The sequence below is a fragment of the Syngnathoides biaculeatus genome, chromosome 14, assembly GCF_019802595.1.
Source record: "Syngnathoides biaculeatus isolate LvHL_M chromosome 14, ASM1980259v1, whole genome shotgun sequence".
NCBI lineage: Eukaryota > Metazoa > Chordata > Actinopteri > Syngnathiformes > Syngnathidae > Syngnathoides > Syngnathoides biaculeatus.
Genome location: NC_084653.1, coordinates 16047501 through 16068857, shown reverse-complemented (window position 1 = coordinate 16068857; position 21357 = coordinate 16047501). Strand labels below are relative to the sequence as shown.

Here is a 21357-nt window from a genome sequence, read left to right as displayed (position 1 = left end):
TGAAAAATTGCCCTAAGGTTTAAATGTGAGTGTGAATGGTTGCTTGTCTATTTGTGCCTTGTAATTGGCTAACAACCAGTTTAAGGTGTAGGGTTAGAAAGTGACTCTGTCCTTCAGATGATGATCGAGGTTGAGTCATGATCCAAATGGCTTAAGATTCAATTGCTTCATCAAACAAAATGATGGAATGTAAGCAATTCCAATATGGCAATGTTGAAATTGGTGAAGAAACTGAACCCTCGGCAAGCAAAGAACAAAGCTTACTTTTTAAACACAAGGTCAGGCATTTTTTTTTAATTCTATTTGGATGCATTAAGGGAATCATAAGACAAATTCAAACTGAGGAAAAATGAAAGGGACTCGTGATCCCCCCCAAGTGTCTGCATATTTCAAGAGAGCACTTGTTTAATTTTGAGTCAAGAAAACAAACACAAAAATGCACCGAGACGTTTGTGGCATTTTTTGACAAAATTCGATTTGCAGTTGAAAATAGATAAGTGATGAGCCACATTTAGAGATAACCAAGCGATTGTTTATGCCAAAACTCTCAAAATGTTTATTTTAAACCTTATTAACAACATAGCAATATGCAACATGGAAACCTAATGGGTGTCTGGGAGGAAGTAGCCACAGATTAGAAAATAAAAGACCAACAAAAACACAAATATATAGATGTATAGATGTGTAGATTCATCCTTTCACAATGATTATCTTGGAATTTTAACAAAGTGTTTTTGTTTTTTTTCCTCATGAGAATATGTCTTCAAGGTGGGAAAACCTTGTGGTTAATTAATCACAAATGAGGTGGTTAATAAACATTGAGGCGATAAATACTCCCTGGTTGGTAATGATTACCCTAAAACTAAAGAAACTCCCTGAATTCCTTTACTTTACATGAATACTATAGCGCTTTGGGTAGCATTAACGTAAATACATTTAAAGAACAAATTGGGAGAAAATCCAAAGAATTGCAATAATGTGCAATGTGTATCTCTTTTATATGTATCCATACATCTACATGAAAAATATGTATCCATCCATCCATTTTCTCACCCACTTATCCTTACAAGGGTCGTGGGAGTGCTGGAGCCATCCCAGGTATCATCGATCAGGAGGCTGGTTGCCAAACAGAGACAGACAACAGTCACATTCACAATCAATGGAAATTTAGACTCTCCTATTAATGCATGTTGTGAGTCGGTGCACGGAGTACTTTGAAGACAACCAACACACTTTCTCATGAAGAAGCAGAGGCTGGGTTCTCTGGGGTTGAGGTAACATAGGTGGTTAAAATGATGATGGATGGGATATTCGCACAGATTTCTTTCATGATGATCTGGATGTTGTGGAGCTGTCCTGTGGGGGGGGGGGAAAGTGCCTCTGAATCGGTAGACCTGGGTGATGGTCCCCTTTTTAAGAAGGGGGATTGTAGGGTGTGTTCCAACTCCAGGGGGATCAGCCTCCCCATTAAATTCTATTCAAAAGTGCTAGAGAGGAGTGTCCATCGGGAAGCCAAATGATGGATTCATGAAGAGAAGTTTGGTTTTCGTCCTAGCCATGGAACAGTAGACCAGCTCTTTGGCAGGGTCCTCGAGTGTGCATTGGACTTTGACTAAGCAGTCTACATGAGTTTTGCGGACTTAGAGAAGACGTTAGACCTAGTCCCTCGGGGAATCCTGTGGGGGTGCTTCGGGAGTATGAGGTACTGAACCCCCAAGTGACGGAAGAATGGAACGTGAGATCGACAGGTGGATTGCCTCAAGGCGAAGCTCTCAATTTACTAGTTGATCTATCTTCCTAGCCTCACTTACAAGATCACAGGTACAAGCAGCGGCAGGAATGAGTATTCTCCGCAGAGTCTCTGGGCTTCTCCTTTGAGATATAATGAGAAGCTCGGTCATTTTGGATGATCTCAGAGTAGAGACGCTGGTCCTCCACAATGAGAGGCGCTAAGTGTGGTCTCTGGGGTATCTGATTCAGATACCTCCCAGACGCTTCCCTGGTAAGATGTTCTGGGCACGTCCCACCAGGAGGAGACCCCGGGGATGACCCAGGACAGGCTAGAGGGATTACATCTTGGAAGAAAGGCTAGGGAACACCCCATGATCTCCCCAGAAGCACTGGATGAAATGGCTGGGGCAAGGGAATTCTTGGCGTCCCTTCTAAAGCTCCTGCCCTTGTAACCTTACCTTGGATAAGCAGTAGAAAACCGATTAGATAGATAGATAGATAGATAGATAGATAGATAGATAGATAGATAGATAGATAGATAGATAGATAGATAGATAGATAGATAGATAGATAGATAGATAGATAGATAGATAGATAGATAGATAGATAGATAGATAGATAGATAGATGGATACAAAGTTATACTGAGTGATGAAACACTGATCTGTGTACTTAAACATCTGTAGATGTATATATGTTTGTGAGAGAGAGAGAGAGAGAGAGAGAGAGAGAGACCGAGAGAGAGGGGGGAGGGAGAGAGCACAGCTTGGAAAACACCGAAAGATTGTCATAAAAGAACCCCTCTGTCCAATATCTCTTTCAAGTCTACCACTGAGTACAGAGTACCACCATAATTACACCAACACAAGATGAGGATTTCCTGTTTTCAAGAGTATCATTCGGGATTGAAAGAGGTTAATTGCAACCGAAACACTTGAAACATTCTCTGTGTCAAAGCTCAAATGAGACAATGTTTTACTGTCCTCCGTTGGAGATAAAAACATTCCAGGCCTTGAAAACATTAAACAGAGGTTGTCATGGCTCAGTGAGAGTTAGAATGAAATGTAATTGGTTCATGTGCTAGCAAACTGCATGTATATGTCACTCTTGTTCAGCTCAAGAATGAGTTCTATCCCATGGACTTCTTGAAATTGAGTTCAACTGCTGACCGCCTCCTGAGAGGGGACTGTATTTTCGACTGGGACACCTGCTCTTTCAGAGGGCCAGCAAGCATAAACAGGCAAAAACTTTTTTTCTGTTTATAACCAAAGGACTCCATCATGTCTCACTAATATGAGCCCCTTTTAACATATAACTGCCTCATGTTGTTTACATGAAATGTTTGAAGTTCTAAGAGCTGAGAGCCCTCGAGATGTTGGAGAAAAAAGATAAAGTGAAATTCCAAGCTTCCCCGGTGTCTGTCCACACAATACACAGACAAAAGAATGAAACTTAAAACCTGGTCTGAGTCTGCCGGCTCAGACCATCAGTTGGAATGAATGACTGGCTAATTACAACAAACAACAGAAGCTCACAGACATAATCCACCTTGGGTTAAGGATACCATCTCACCTGACAGTTTATCCCATATTGCCATTTAGGTTTCACATTTCATATACAAAGTCCATATTTAAATAGGTCAAATGTAGTAAATCTTTAAGTGAGGGGGCATATTATTTTCAGTTGTTTGCATTTAAATAGTTTGGTCTCCGGCGTGCCTGCCCACCAACCAAGGATGAAGTTAAGTAACCATGTATATCTTTTGTTACCTGCTGTCTGTGCCAAAAAGGGCTGACCGTAGTGGTGCTTTGAGACCAAGTTTGAGTAATTCAATGTCACACACCAGGCCCCATAACTCAGTGGTTAGAGCATTGGTTTGGTATACCAGGGGTTGTGAGTTCGTATCCCGCTGGAACCTCCACTCCCCGAGAGGGGTTGCATCAGGAAGGGCATCTGGTGTAAAAACTCTGCCAAACAAATATGAGCATTCATCTAAGATGTCGTGCTGAAGAAACTTACTTTCCTGTAAGTCAAATCATCTTTCCCCATTGAAATGGAATGGATGTTCCTGATACAACACAAACAATTAAATCCATTCCAGCTTTCCTAAACACCTAGTATTGTGCAATTGTTGTTTTTTAAAACAGTGCACTATAATATAACATCATAACATATTTGAATAGAATGTCAAGAATAAAATAGTTTGTGCATTGTAGTTAATGCACTACGGTTCGCTCTGTTGTTTGTGACTTGGCCATTGGGAGCAGCACAACATGGTCACAAAGACAAACAGAGAAGAGTTGAAGATACTCTAAGTGGCTTGGTAAGATGCAGTCATGTTACTTTTTGCAGTTAAAAAGAAAGAGAAAAAATATATGCTTGTGAGTACCATAATTTCCAGCCTATAAGCCGCGACTTTTTTCACACACTTTCAATCCTGCAGTTTATGCGACTCATTTGTGCATTTTTTCTTACGGCCGCCAGGGGGCATTCGAGCGGAAAAAGTAAGCGTGAGACCGAATATATGTGCCGAGGAAGTGACTTTTACCAGTCCAGCCCTGTTACCACGGCGCTAGTGTTAGCGTACACGGCGTTGCTAGCATTAGCGCTAGCACGGCGCCGTTTGCGTGGCGGCGCTAGCGTTAAATTCTGTGTACTGTCTTTGTAAATATCTCGTGTTTCAATGCCGGTTTCAATATGGGTACTTGCGGCTCTTACACGGTTGCAGCCTATGTATGTACCAAATGGTATTTCCTTTACAACTGACTTTAATGTACTGGGTGAGGCTTATAACCAGGTGCACTCTGTATGCCGGGAATTACGGTATATTAGGACATTGTCTATCTACATGTGTTCTTGTACCATTTGTTCAAAAACACTGTTGCCTAAACCATGAACAAGGAGACATAGTGCAGATGAGATTGGTTACTCCATCTGAGGCATTTCCCATTACGTGTAATCATGATGCTAAAAATATTAAGACAGAGTTATCCGTTTGCTTCAACGCAGTATAAGTAATTATTTAATTTTAACTAAACTTCAACTGGAATTGGCATTAATAGCTAAGTAGCTTACTTTTTAAATAATTGTTTATTATCTAAAAGAGTACTCCTTGGTAAGTGAGTTGAGTTCACTGCCACCATACAGCCATCGGATCTCTAATATTTTGCTTCCAAATCCATGACAGTCACTAGTATCTGAAAGGTGGGGGTTCACTCTGTTCAGGCATTGCAGCTGTAGAGTGTTCATTTGGGGTTTTGCCCTTAGCAAGTGTAACTGCTGTCAAAACAGACGGCTGAACCAGGGCGGAGGTTACGCAGATTGAAAATACAAAAATGTTGGTGTCATCTGGGGCATTTTGACCATCCATAAAGCTTGAGGGCAATCTCCAAAACCCCCTGCAATGTCACCGGTGTTTTTTCAGCAAATGAGGGTCATCGACCTCTAGCTGTGAGTCGCCATCTTTGGCGTTTTTATTAGCTCTCCAGCACTCATTTTGAAATGAACAAGAGACAAAATACAGCCACACAGCATGTCACCATTGAGTCACAGAAAATAAACACTCACATATATACATAACATTTTTTGGACCAAAAATTCCTCACCTGCCTAGGCAACTGCTTTACTTCCTTCAAAATATTTGTATGTCTTCAGTGCCAAAATAACGGTACATTTGTAAATGATTAATGCATCTGTGAGAAAAACTCCTTTCATCTGACTCAAAAATATTGACAGGGTAAGTAACCTGCTGTTTGAATACATGAAAAAATTGCTTACGGAATACAAACTCATTAGAGCTCTGAGATCGACAGACTCACGTCTAATAATGGAATACAGAGTCCAAAGCAAACATGGTGAAGCAGCACTTAGTTATTAAGCTGCACACAAATGAAATGTGTTGCCAACAGAGGTGACGCCACCCCCTGGTGGATGTTTTTGAGTCCACGTTGAAAGCTCTTCTTTTTTCTTATACTTTTCTTAAACTTTGACGATTTCCACTTTTACCTACATTTGCTTTGCTTTGTTGTGAATCTTTAAAAATTAGTATCTAATGACAGTGGGGCTCTTTTTAAAAGCACCGTTTTTGTTGTACGGTGCAATTTTATGATATGGATATTCTTTTTCCTTTACAAAAAAAATGTGCCATGCATGTGTAAGTGAAAGATTCAGCGTACATACAACTATAACGGCGATAAATATATTATTCAAAGCTTCTTGCGTCAGGGCTGGGTCAATATATTGAATTTGTTCCCCAAATTGCAAGGCCTTTCAGAGCATTTGACCTTATCTTTCAAAAGCCACAGAATATTTTGTGCCTTGACAATATAAACGCCAATAAAAAGTTGACCCCTCCTCTTTTACAAAGAAAAAAGTTTTTCTACACTGAAAAAAGGTCCTTTGAATTCACTTTATTTCAACCATGTACTTTGGTTGAACATATTCAAAATATAGTAAACTAACTTATTTCCAAGAAGAGTGGAACATTGCTTTGGTTAACCACATATTAAATATGTGCAGCCTATTTACATGATCAAAATGTAGAACTATTTTCAATCTAGTCTTTTCTTCTTCTTTAGTAATCAGCAGAAGAACATGGTTTGAACAAAAACACTGGTTTCTCAAAAACAGTAGAATTTGAGCGTTTGAACCCTTTGAAAAAAAAACTACTGCTGAATTTATTTGTTGTGGCAGTGAACAGTTGGATTCCAGTTGACGAAAATAAACATATATGGCAGTGAATGAGTTAACATACCTTGTCAATGGAAAAAGTAAAAATATTATTTATTTTGTAAATGGCGGTTTAACACTTTAACATTTGACTCGAAACATAGCACGAGGTTTCCTCAGACACTAAGTCGATCTAAGCAAGAGTACAATAAGCCATCCAGCAGTGGCCCAACCAAGCATCTAAATGAGGAGTGAATGTGAATGTGATTGTGAATGTGTGTCACAATGAGAGGTGGTGGGGGGTTGGCCAGGAGAATGAAGTTCAACAGGTCAGAGCTATCAGACTGGGAAAGGAAGGAGGCTCCTCACAGAGGCTTTTCACGGTCCTGGTGAGAGTGCATGCATCATGCTCTAACACATTTTGAACAAGCCTGGATCCAACACAAAGTAGATAGGCAACAAATATTACATGCGGTCCATTTTTTAACTAGCAGAAAGAAGGGCAAACCTTCCAGAAATGTGACTGTCATACTTGTTATTGAAAGGTGTATTAGTAGATTAGTAGAATTAGTCAAGCTCTAAAAAACACCTTAGAGTACAACCTCGGAATCAAAAACTGAGGTAATGGTTCCCATTTAAAGGAGTGGAAATACAAGTAATCCAGTCCTGCCCCAAAACAATGTTATATATAATTTTCAGCGGTCTGTGGTTAAAAATAAATATAATACAATACAGAAAAAAAGTGAAAAGTAACTTTTTTATGAAGAAAAAATAAACAAAAAAACAGCAACACCAGCGATGTGCGGCAAAGCAATTGATGTTTACGGAGCATGAGTAAAGGATTTTGGTTGCAAATTTTAGTGCACGCTGTTGGCCAACTGGGTTGTTTGTAAAATTCTATTCTGCTATTTTTTCTCGAATGGGTAGTTTAACCCTACTTTTATATTGCTGGTCAAATTCGCCCAAGTTAAACACAATTAAAAACAACAAATAGGTGTACTTTATTTTCTGTATAAAACCTGCCCACATAGAGTACAATGTTCACTGGATTTGTTTGTATGTTTCTGACACTTATGGAGCGTTAAGCAATCATGGGTTCGAAATAACCCAGCAACGTTTGAAACGGAAAGACTTGAAACACTTGATTTGAATCGTTTTATCATGAGCAGAAGGCTTAAAATAATGTTTTTTTAATACGAACAAACAAAAGTAATGAGTACTTTGCACTAATTGGTAAACAAACCCTAAAAAAAATATTTAAAAAAATCTTGCAGACAAATGACACATTACTCATTAACAAGTGCCCTGGGGCATTGCCCTTGGAAACAACTAAACTCACCCTTTCAGGCTATTTCACTGAATAATCAGGCATCCTGTTTGAAGGAAAAAGAGCCCCTCAGGGTTCCCCCACAGTGCTGCTCAGACAAGCAGCAACAGCTTGGCTGTCAGTGTGAATAAGACGCATTCCACAACGACAGGGGAATATGCGGCCTGTGGTGCCCCAACAGTGCTTACAGTATAGTAAGGAGGAAGGGGTGCTATGTGGGAGTCGAGGGAGAATATATAAGCGGTGTGTTTTTTGAGGATTGTAGGCGAAAGGCAAATAATATGAAAAATTATTCTTCATTTGACCACAACATACCAGGAATTTAGAAAAATCTGGTAATGGGTTCCTGGGAAATTTAGGGGGTGTTTTGGTAGAACAAAAATTGACTTTTTAAGGAACGTTTTTGGGTGATATCACATGTAGAAAATGTGGTCAAACACATACAGATTTGTGTTAAAACCGTAAAACATCATTATTCATCCACATGCTGCATCTTCATGACTCTTTTGTCTGCTACTAATGGATTCCTTTTCTGATTGGCTCACAAGTGTCAGTTAAAAATAGCCACTAGTAAGTGCACACCAGCCCAAATTCCAATGGGTTCTCCTCGTCAACACATAAAAATTACTGTGATGTTTCAAACGGTGTCATTTGACTTAAAAAAACAGTATCCAGTAAAATAGGTCAGAAACTTTCAATTGTGCTCTGTGACTGCGACCAATTCAGAGTGAAGGGAAGTTCGCCTTTTGCCCCCGTCACCCTAAACAGGATGAACAGTGTTGAAAATGGATGGATGGATGTTTTTTGAAGTAAATCTATAGTTTTATGGAGGATTTTAGACATGTTTGAAGTGCTCATACCATGTAAATGTGGTGGCAGCGACATGCTCGCACTAGCGGAAAACCAAATCACTCACTTCATTCACACATCAAGATAGTGGCCCTGGTTTAAATGGCATTCACAAAAATATCCACGCCATCCGGACCGCGTCTGTCACTGGCAACTGAAGACAAAAGTTGATTGACTGAAGTATGTAACATGACAAGGGGATGTTTGCCCAAGCAACGCCTGCTGGCTTTGAGAGCGATGACGGACAGCCATCTGGTATGAGTCTGAGACCTTGCAGTGTGAACAGCTGTTTTCTAGTCATGTTGGAAAAGGAAAGAATAATTCCTCAGAGGCCCACAGTGATCGACCTGTGTGGAAAACTATCATTTTAAATAGCATGTAAAAAATGTGGTTGTCGGAAAATTTTTTCAAGGGCAGGATTGGACGAAGTATGACCCGTGGGCCACACACAGAACAGCTGCTTATCTTATTCTGACCCATTGAGCACTTACATTATCAATAGTACTCTAACGTGGAAAAGAATAATAAGAATAAATGTTCTTCCACAAGATGAAAGAAGGTACAATTGACCTGTGTATCCACCCGTCATCATTCATTCAAAAGGAATATAGCTTTTGGTCAATTCAAAAGGTTATACATATGGAGGATTACGCACCTTCAGATGTTATAAAATATGCGATTGGGAATCACTGGACTTGGGAATCTCTGGTCTAGGGTAGCAATTGTCAATTCTTGGAGTGCCGTGGGGAAATGCCTCCCTCTGCTGTCTACAAACATCCTTCCACAGACAGCATCAGAAAAGACAGATTGATCAGTACAGAACAGCCTCATTTTTCACAGGGGGTGGGGGCCGAGGTCTGCTGCAAATAAATAAATGAATAGATCACAAGTAAGTGACACATCCCTAAAGTTGTTTCCAGTTGCCTTACGACATCGTAGAAAGAGCACAAAATTTTGACGAGGACTAACAATCTTCTCTAAAGGGGAAAAATAAATAAATCATAATGCTAATAATAATGAAAAAGTAAATACTTGAATGGGAACAGAATGGGGATTACTAGTTTTTTTTTTTTTTAACAAAACAGATGGGAGTTTACGACAAGCTCTCTGGTTTATGTTAATATTTACCGTAATAACAAATTGCAATAGCAACAATTGCATACGCCACACTACCTCATGCTATCGCACATCTTTCCTGCTCACTGCGCGTGAAGGACAAAATTTAGACAGGTGGTGGTCTCCAAACAAAAACACACCTGGGTAAAATCAAACACGAGATCCAAAAAAGGCCTGTCAACACCAAGCAGCGGCTCACGGGAGATAAAGCACTTTGTCGAAATCACGATAACATACAAAAAGACTTTATGCGTTTGTGTGTGGTGTGTTAAGAGGAAAGTTCAGAGGAAATGTACAAAACGGGCAAGATCGCTCTGTTTATGAAGATTTGATAGATAAAGAGATGACACCATATGGAGTCTTATTATGGTGGTCCGGCCTGCGGCGAGGTTGTCAACTTGCACCTGTACTGTGATGTCACGGCACAAAGGAAACAGCGAACGCGTGTGCCGCACGTACAGTATTAGGTTTCTTTTCATGACGGGATTTAACAGGGTAAGTCCTTAAATGTCTTTACTCTCAGACGTTTGGCAACGTATGAAATCTGAATGGTGATGTATAATTGTTTTAGTGATATGTCATACAGCGCTGGCCTGTAGCACAGACTCCTGCTGAATCCAACATTCTTAAATTGACGTACCAATAACCTAAATTTGTCTGCTGAAAAAAGGACCATTCCAAAATCAGCATCTGAATTTCAAACTCGTGTGTGTGTGTGTGTGTGTTGGGTATGTCTGGAATCCAACCTCATATTTAAATTCAAGATTCCTGAACCCTTAATTAAAGATTCATACAGTTTTTTTTCTAAATCCAAGGTTAGTAAACAAGGACATCAAACACTTGACTTTGCCTAAATGTGTGTCCTGAAAAAGAAAAATCTTACAATGTTAAAAAGGTGCACCTAAACACCAATAAATGATGGCTGCTCTGCAGTTCACTCTTCTAAACACCAATAAATGATGGCTGCTCTGCAGTTCACTCTTCTATCAGTAGAGGGAGACCAAATCAACAAGAGATTTGCTGAGAACAGAGATTTCCCACTTCTGTGGCGTTAAGGCACTGGAAAAATCACAACACATCAACAAATAAGGTCACAAAAAGTGGATGCATTATTGTATTTAACTCCTGAATTCTAATAGAAGAACATTTATTTAGGCCTGACTTATGTGCAGTAAGCTACATAGCTGACATACACATTGCCCAACATCTACACACACACACACACACACACACACACACACACACACAAAATCTTTTCGCTTTGGCTACTCGGATTGCTATTTTGTATACTGTAGCATGCACTAGCAATCCCCCCACAATTCACAACATAAAAATACCATTGGAATACAGAGCTCATCAATCTGCCTTTTTGTTTTCTGCATTAAGGTTGATGCCTTATTATATGTATGTTGTTGTTATATGTATGTATATGTAGTGTTTTTTCTTTTTAGGTTTCCTATTTTGCTGCGTTCACATGTCAGCATTTTATCAACTCATATAACAAATCGTGCCCGACTACAACGAAATATGTCAAATGCTTATCGATCTACTTAGGTCTTATGCTACTCAGGTTTCTGTCTTGCTATTTGCTGACATCTTAACAATTATCAATACAATAGTACTGTAACTGTACTCATTCATTTTTCAAAGTCTCACATTTCCAACACGTAATTTTTATGCATTTCAGTTGTGTGATGGTACTTCAGCATTAACATTTCATGGTTTTTTTTTCATTAGATTTAACATTCTACAACAATTTCCATGCTTATTCCTTCCCCGCAATTCGTTAATATCTTTCTTCAATAGTATCTGGGTTTATCATGGGTGCTGGAAATTCTTTTTGAATCAGTCTGACATCTGACTATTTGAACTCGAGAGCTAAGAGTTATGCCGCTTTGACAAATCATTGACCTTCTTGTCCAACCCACACAGTGGGACTCTCCTACACCTGGAATCCAGACACTCAGTCTTAGGTATAAGTGCAACATGGGGGGGGGAGGGGTTAAATCACTGGGTTGGAATCAACCCAATCAACCTTTCTCCAATTGAGCAGCACTCCAGTGCCTTGTGAAAGTATTTAGCCCCCTTGAACTTTTTAACCTTTCGCCACATTTCAGGCTTCAAACATAAAGATATAAAATGAAAATGTTTTTGTCAAGAAACAACAACAAGTGGGACACAATTGTGAAGTGGAATTAAATTTATTGGATACTTTAAACTTTTTTTAAAAAACCTGAAATGTGTGGCGTGCAATATTATTCGGCCCCCTTGCATTAATACTTTGTCGGGCCACATTTACTGCAATTACAGCTGCAAGTCGCTTGGGGTATGTTTCTATCAGTTTTGAAGATCGAGAGACTGAAATTTTTGCACATTCTTCCTTGCAAAACAGCTCAAGCTCAGTGAGATTGGTTGGAGAGCATTTGTGAACAGCAGTCTTCAGCTCTACCCACAGATTCTCGATTGGATTCAGGTCTGGACTTTGACTTGGCCATCGTAACCCCTGGATACGTTTATTTGTGAACCATTCCATTGTAGATTTGGCTTTATGTTTTGGATCATTGTCCTGTTGGAAGATAAATCTCCCTCCCAGTCTCAGGTCTTTTGTAGACTCCAACAGGATTTCTTGCAGAATGGTCCTCTCTTTGGCTCCATTCATCTTCCCATCAATTTTAACCATCTTCCCTGTCCCTGCAGAAGAAAAGCAGGCCCAAATCATGAGGCTGCCACCACTATCTTTGACAGTGGGAATGGTGTGTTCATGCTGATGAGCTGTGTTGCTTTTACGCAAAACGTATTGTTTTGCATTGTGGCCAAAAAGTTCGATTTTGGTTTCATCTGACCAGAGCACCTTCTTCCACATGTTTTGTGTGTCTCCCAGGTGGCTTGTGGCAAACTTGAAACAAGACTTTTTATGGATATATTTGAGAAATGGCTGTCTTGTTGCCACTATTCCATAAAGGCCAGATTTGTGCAGTTTACGACTGCTTGTTGTCCTGTGGACAGACTCTCCCACCTCAGCTGTAGGTCTCTGCAGTTCAACCGGAGTGATCATGGGTCTCTTGGCCGCATCTCTGATCAGTCTTCTCCTCAAGAAGAGAGTTTAGAGGGACGGCCGGGTCTTGGTAGATTTGCAGTGGTCTGATACTTCTTCCATTTCAATATGATTGCTTGCACAGTGCTCCTTAAGATGTTTAAAGCTTGGCAAATCTTTTTGTATCCAAATCCGGCTTTAAACTTCTCCACAACAGTATCTTGGACCTGCATGGTGTGTTCCTTGGTCTTCATGATGCTCTCTGCATTTTAAACAGAACCCTGAGACTATCACAGAGCAGGCGCATTTATCTTGATTACTTGATTACACACAGGTCGATTCGGTTTATCATCATCGGTCAACATTGGACAATTCAGAGATCCTCACTGAACTGGAGTGAGTTTGCTGCACTGAAAGTAAAGGGGCCGAATAATATTGCACGCTCCACCTTTCAGGTTTATATTTGTTAAAAAAGTAGAAAATAGCCAAGAAATTTTGTTCCACTTCACGATTGTGACCCACTTGTTGTTGATTCTTGACAAAATAAATGAATATTTTATATCTTTATGTTTGAAGCCTGAAGTGTGGCAATAGGTTGGAAAGTTCAAGGGGGCCAAATACTTTCACAAGGCATTGTATGAACTGAGAGTAGTTTTGGAATTAAAGACTTCCTCCATCCATGCATCAGTTCATATTTTATATTACTTCTTTTGATACAGGTTGTGGATTAGATGGGGCCTACAGCATCTGACACTCTGGACAGGTCACCGGTCAATCACAGAACACATGTAGACCACATTTTCTCCATAAAATTTGAATTGTGGAAGAGAACTGATTGCTTATCTGAAGCTAGGTGACTGCAGGTCAAAGAAAGGTTCCTTTTGACCATTGAGTCACCAGTGGGACGCAGAAGACCAGATGGGAAAAGTCTGGATAGGGGAGAAAAAAATGACTTGGCAGGAAATTCTTGCCTTTGACAAAGTGCAAGTTAATTGTGCTTGAAATTAAGTGGATAAACAGGGTAAAAAAGACTTGCTGTTTTTTAATGAATGGTTCCTGCCAAGATTCCGGCTCAGTATTTGTCAGTATGACATACATATACTCACCGTCATCAAGTTAAAGAGGTTAGTTGAGGAACGTTGCAAAGCAGCTGTGGGTTCCCGAGAGCACCTGACAGATAAGTCTAAACCTTTTCCTTTTGCAGACATGAAAGAGGCCACGGGATTCTGGTTTGAGGGCCAAATGCCATGCCCTGTATTTTATCACCCCATAAATATTGACAAGGGGAATTAACTAAACAAAATGTGTTTCTTTCACAACTAAAGATTGCTCTGCTTGGCCAGATGTGAGTCAGAATGTTTACATATGGTTAAGAAAGAAAGAACACAGACATTTAAAATGTATGTAAACACCATAATCTGAGTATGATGAATTTGTTACATTAAAACAGCCAGACTATTTGGTTGGTAACCTGGTTAATGAGTGCAGGCTACTTATACGTCATATCCTTTCAGCTATTGTCGTGTTTGGACAGCTGCTGATGACAATGCTGTCATTGACACTTCCCCAAAGTGAAGCGTGGTGATCAGAAGTTCAGCATTTCAATCTATTGACTTTGGAGGATTAGTACAAGTGACCACAAGGGCTGGAGAAAGCCCCAAAAAACATTGGCATGAAAAATTGACATTTCTGAATATAAGAACATTTTGGTCACAATTTAAAGCAGTTGTCAGCTGTCTTCATAACTTGTCTACGACATGTTTACTAAATTCCTTGCGGATCAAAAACTAAAGCAAACGTTATACCCTATTATTTCAGTATCCCAGAACTTATATTGTTTTGAGGATGTACCCCTTTGTACTGCAGAAATCAATTTCAAGTACGCCTTTTGCTGGATTGATCGAGGAAGGTGGCTTCTATTTGGGAAAGCAGATACTGAAGCAGAAATACATGAGTGGCCGTGAGACCAATAAAAGTGTTTTTATTTGTGGCAGCATCACTTCAGATACGATACTTCATACACTTAACTAGTCTACGGATCAATCCGCCTAAAACCTTAAACTGTGCATTCAACACAATCCAGTAAATCCATTATTCATGGCTTGAAATTTGCTATCTTAACACAACTGAAGTGCGAAGTCATGGCTGGAGAAACATGTTTTTGCCAGGGTGGTTATTATTTTCACAATGAAGAAGGTGGCCGACTGGTCAGACCATTAGTGCATCTGCCTCCCGTTCTGAAGACCAGGGTTCAAATAAAAAAAATCGCATGGTCTCCCCATGCCTAAATGGCTTTTCACCGGGCACTCTGGTTTCCTCCCACATAACAAAAAACATGTACTAGAGACTCTAAATGGCCCTTAGGGGTTTTTGTGAGTGCAGGTAGTTGTTTGCCTTTCAATTGGCTGGCAACCAGTTCATGGTGTACCCCGCCTCATGCCCGAAGTTAGCTGGCATAGCACTCCCGCGAACCTTGTGAGGATAAGCGGCTCAAATAATGGATGGTTGTACGAAGGTCTCGCTCATAAACACATTTTCATAAATAGGCAGCTCATAAAAGATTTCCTCTTTGTTGTGAAATTTTTCATTTGATGGCTGAGGAGGCAGTCCAGACACAACTATCTGTGTACAAGTAATTGAAAAGTCTGTTTTCCATTTTGTGTCACGTTTAATAATTTTTTGAACTTGTTCCTTGGTCTTAAAAAAAAGGCAGTTGGTAACTGCGTCATGGCATTTAGCGTCCTGTATTTGTCTCCAGAGTCATGAACATATTTATTTTTAAACCCATGTTTCCCAGTTGGACACTCTCAGGGGAGAAAGAGCTTGAGAAATATGGTCCATGCCAGATTCTTTTAGGGTACATTAGAGACGATGTTTATTAAAAATCCCCCTTTCATTTCAAGACCAGACCCCTATACGAATAGTAAGACAACTTTGCGATCTTGGCTTGCAACTTGAGCAGCGCAATTAACACGATAGCGCATCAAAGGGTTGGAGTCGGCTCCTCTAATGTGGGGTCTGACTTGTTTTGTGTTTAACTCTTGTAAGATTTCTCAAGAAAGCGAGTAATTGTGCTCACTACCCACATGATTGAGAATTTCCTGTCACACACAGTGAAGGTCTTTGGCCTTTTTTTCAAATGTTTCAAACCCATGTACAAAAACAGTCCAAGCAGACAGGCTGGGAATGTTGGCTTCAGTACAAACCGGCATCCCTTTGTCAGGACCTGACTTAACACCTTAACGCCTATCGAGGGATTTATCTTTATAGCTCTAAATTGAAATCCCCTGAGACGCAAGAAAGATCGGCACACAGCTTTTATCGTTTCATTGCAGGCAAAATTGATGTGCCAAACTCTCAGACAGAGTTTATTTCTGTACTGTGACGCATGCCATGATGAGTAACATGTTGCTCTTCTGTTTAATAGCATGAATCAGCAACAGCAGAGATAAATAGGAAATTTCTCCCAACTTGCAAACAGATGGAGGGGAAATCCAGATGTTGCACTGGGCGGACTAACGCTGGGGAGTGGACATTCGTGCTGAGGGGGATTTGCATACATTTCCACTTTTTCCTTCCTATCTTGCATCAAGGCTCATTTTCATTCAAAAGGAATGCCACACTACGTTGCTCTTTGAAAGTTATGTGCACGACGCTGAGATGACTCCTCAAAAGCTGATTTATTTATTTTTTTTACATAGAAAAAAAGAACAATGCATTAATTCAACCAAGCCTTGCTTTTCGGTTTAGCCGCAGACATTACTTAACATTTCCCCGACATGATTTTCGATTCCAGAAAAACATGTGAAGGCAAGATGCTCACTTCAGAGCCCTGAGGTGCACAGAACAAATAGAACAGGATTTCCTCCCACAAAAAAGAAATCTTCAAAGGGAATTGTTCTCTGACTTCAGCAGGTTTTGAAGGAAGAACATTGATTACCAAGAGGAAATGATGTGCAGTTGCTTGCTCACCGGAACTTTATCGGCATAACCCATTGTAAAAAAATGCAAATGCCATCATCTTGTTGACATGTGCCTTTTGCCATTTAACACAAAAACAGGACATGCGCACAAGCTAATTTGCTGCTACCCTTTCTGTTAATGAAACAAAAACATTTTGGTTACTGCAAACTTCTACTCATCTATTTTCTGTCAGACTTGTCCTCTTTAGAATCATGGTTACGCGGGAACCTATCCCAGCTGACTTTGGGCAAGAGGCAAGATACTCCCTGGACTAGTCGCTAGCCAATCGACAAGCATTACAATTACAATTGAGATTCTTCAATTAACCTAACACGGATGTTTTTGAAATGCGGGAACCCGCACCACCAGAAGAAAACCACACATGTACAGGGAGATTCTGCAAACTGAACATGGAAGAGCTTGAGCCAGTTTTCAAACCCAGAGCCTTTCAACCGTGAGGCAGATATGTTAACTAACTCCTCTGTGTCTATTTTGGCCCACATTTTGTGAGAAAATTTCACAGATGTCCAACAGTTTAGACCAGTCCTCATCACAATAGCCCCATCTTTTGTTCTTTGCTATTTTGGACTGGGGGGGGGGGGTGTTCTCCCAAACCGTTTTAAGGTTAATGTTATATTGCCTCCTATATTTAAAATACAGAATTAGTTTTTTGTGCATTGTATTGTCTGTGCTTTCATCCTGGATAAGGCTGTGCCAAGGTGGAATTTTAAAATTACACACCATCTCATCCTGCACTTTGTACTTTGGCTTGAGACCAGACCTTTCCCACTCGGAAAAGAGAAAATCTCGTCCAGTTCAATCACTTTTTCTTCAATTATTCACATACTCCGACAGTCATTGCATCTTAAAACAACAGCATTTCTTTTTTAACTTCCTCCATTAATATTGAAAGTAAACATAAGATGCATATCCAGCTCGTCTTTGCTCTACTTTGCCCAGAATGTGTTGCAAACTAAATCAGTGGTGGTGGACCCTGTCATTATAAAACACATTGATGGGCTGCGTAAGTACTGTAACATTTGTAATTATGAGTGTACGTCTTTAAGGGTGGGGGGGGGGTTAAGGTAAACTAGGAAAAAAAAAAGAGTGTGGCAGAGCAGCAGTCGTGGTTAGAGAAAGTTCTGTGTGCTGCCTAAAAGAAACCAGTGGCTTTTTTTTTAAACAGTATGTACTGTATATGAATTATGCCATTGGATGTAACAACCAGTCATCCCTCACTCTTTGAATCACATTGCAAAATGCCACAAAATGTATAGCTGTATGTTATACTTTCAATTTGCTTTGGAATTTTTTTCTTTGCGCACAATGCAGAATATCTGCGAAGAGACTGCATCAGAGGTGCACAATTGAGCACATGCGCACTTTAGAGGGAACATTGGCTGATGTTGTTTTTTTGGGGGTTTTTTTGGCACGCCGTCCCACAATCAACCAAGACTGCCTATCGATGCAATGAGCACCCCTATGTTAGGGGATCCCTCACCTGTAGCTGTGACCAATTAGCAGCACATTGTGCTCCAAAATTCCTCTATGGTCTTGAAATTTAATTGTACACTGCACAGATTCAAGATACCCGGTGCTAGATAGAGGAAACCAGCTCCAGAACATATAACCCGAGAACAGATTTTATGATATTGGGTAACACATATTGCTCCATATCCTGCACCGATTCGGGACGGTTTAGGCTAGATGTAGAAAAGCAGCCAGAGAACATAACTGAGGATCCTTTGGATTTTAAACCAGGTACTGTATTCTTATATTTGTATTTTTCACAATCACTGGCCCGGGCAATAGTACTAGATGTAATAATCTTCTGTTAAAGAAAGATAAGCTGCAACTTCTGACAACAGCTCTCAAATCACTATAGTGTGACTAGTTCATTGTTAGGTGTGGTCAAGTTTCACTTGAAGTTATTTCAGCGATCATTTTTTTTGTCTTCTTTTAGCATAAGGGTAGCAACAATTTAGCCTACGTGCATATGATGTCAGGCTAATTAGCGTATGTATCAGATGTTTGCCCAAATAAACGTAACCAGGGATCTTTTGTTGCTCATCTAATCAACAGAAAGGAACACTAGGGAAAAATAATACGAATGATTCCTGTGGGTTTTGAACAAAGGAAAAAGGCGTTTTTGAAGGGGGTGTGATTGACTTCACATCTGTAAACTTTCATGACGCACTCAAAATATCATGGCTAAGTGTGTAGGAGGAGAGCAAAATAAATTGTGATAGCATCTGTCATCTACAAGCAAGTGGCCACCACAAGGCCGTAATATTTTAAACAGACTTTGGTGGATTTCCTGCAGTTTTGCTCAGAGTTTGGTGAGTTTTATTGCAAGGAAAACATTGTCTGAAAAATTAGGACAAGGCATCCTATCAACATGTAACTTTATGAATAATGAGAGCTTGCTGTGAGAAGTTATTATTTTTATGTTCAGTCAAAATTTTGTATCACCAAGTTACTACACAGTCCTTTTTTTAAACTGGCCAAAATAGTACATTCCTCAAAACATTACCAAAAATATGCAATGCAGCGGTGAAAGAAAGAAAACAGGAAGCGACGGTGAGGATCATGTCAAGTCGGCACAATGCCACCCTTTAACATCTGAGTACCTGTTCTCATTACATGTACCTCTTATTTGTCTTTCTGCCCCATGCATGTTAACGTTTACGATCGTTTCTGGGGAGAAAATGTGAGGTTTGAGGGGTGTGGACGGACACTTAAACACACACGAGCCAACCTTGTAGATGAATGATAAAATGAGAACGGCTGCATCCTTTCATCCTTTCACACCAAACATGGCAGAACGTTGACGACAAAGTGCAGACCCGTGAATATTGGAGTGAACTATGTAGCAGCAGTGAACCGCACGAGCAAGGAAATTGCTACCTATAACCTCCAATCTCCAGCGCATCCGGAGATTGTTAACAGTGCTTCACTTTTTCCACATTTTCTGATGTGTAGGCATGGCCCAGTATCAAAATCTGATGCTATGATAAGCTTGAGCAAAAACATTTTGTTTTCACAGTATCAGGGTATTGCAAATTACAACTCCAAGATGTACAATTTAATGTGCAAATGTATAATACTGGAAGCAATGACTTTCTGTTGTTAAAAATTCACTCATCATGCATTATTACAAGGATGAATCGTTTCCAATCGTTGAAAAAAACATCAGATATTTAGCAATTCCACTTCATATGTTAGTTGCTGTCACATTACGTCATGGTGGTCGCTACAGCAAACAAACGGGAGAAAGAAGCCGCAAAACTGTAAAAGCAAGAAGAGACAGTGACTTGGACAGCAAAGATGCATTAAAAATTTAATCTTAAGGTGGCGAGAGAGTCCCAGAGCATAAAGTTGAGCTCTTTAGGCCAATTAGACATTCATAGCAGCAACCATGACATCTAAGTGTTCTCACAGGAATGGTCACTCAGATATAGGTCACTAGTGGAAAAAGTCTGCCTGTGGCACTTTGACAAGATGGCAAGACAAAGAAGATCTGAGTTTATCTGTGTTTAATTTGGCTAGTAGGTAAGAAGGCCTATACAGCTATTGTCTGCACAGGAGCATTCTCCACAAGCTGCGACAGTTCACCAAGGCGACTTCGCTGTCTGCGTGTGTTTGTGTCTGTGTGCGACCACCCCCCTCATTTTAACTTCACTCGCTGAGCTGAGGGCCATTTAGATTAGTGACGGGGGGAATCAAGTCAGAACTTGATGACAGGGAGAAGTACGCCACCAACAACGTTTGCATGCAAAAATGAATCTGGTTTACTGAGAACCAAGTCATCTCATGTTTCTCGGCAGAATCCCAGAATTCGTGCACTGGGTGAAAATCAATACTCGCCCCAATTACGTCTGCAACGGAATGATGATGGTAATCCAATCTTAAAAGACCCTGCAAAGTGAAGTCAGAGCTGTTTCTAAATACATTAGGCTGTACAGCTTTGTATTTTCTGAATACATGCAAAGAATGATAAATTACTGAATTATACTTCTTCAGTTTCAACCATCTTTTACAATTTCAGTTTTCCAAATTTCATTTTTTCCAATTTTTTGCAGTGTGGCCAAAACAGTTATCCCCCTCGGCTCTGATATGAGTCTCCTCTCCCCCAGTATATAAGAACTTGAGTGCATCAGCAGTTATCAGGAGCAAGTGGATTGTGCAGTTTGCTAGTTAGCGGTGCCTACACCTCGAAAATAGATCGTTCCATTAAATAGTCTGCTGGCATGGCCACTTTAGAGCGCTGCATTGTGCTTACAGGAGTCCACACAGGTCATAGAGAAAAAGAGAAAGAGGAAGGGGAATTTTTTTTTGGGAAGTGACAGATAAACCTTTTAAAAGTCTTATTTTGGTTGATTCAATGCAATAATTTCTTGGGTGTGTGTAAACGTAATAATGTTCCTTTTATGATGAACCAAGCTCCATTTTATCTGGAAGAAATGGAAATGCAACAACTCCAAGTTCTTACACAACAACATGCAAAGGATGAAACACATCAGTCATTGAAAAGAAATCAAATTAAACCTGTGAGCGGCAATGAACTTGCCCTTGTACACTTTTTCATGGTGATTGATCATTAAACGTTGACAATATGCTCCACCCACGTGAGCAGATGGGGGCCAAAAAGTTTCATAATTTTGTGTCAG

The 21357-nt window shown here is 40.1% G+C and overlaps 1 protein-coding gene across 2 annotated transcripts in view; it reads right to left on the bottom strand.

Moving 5' to 3' along the window:
- The window catches only part of col18a1a (collagen type XVIII alpha 1 chain a), a 71340-nt gene that overhangs the window by 33309 nt on the left and 16674 nt on the right, over nt 1-21357 (bottom strand). The gene's annotated exons all lie outside the window — the stretch shown is intronic.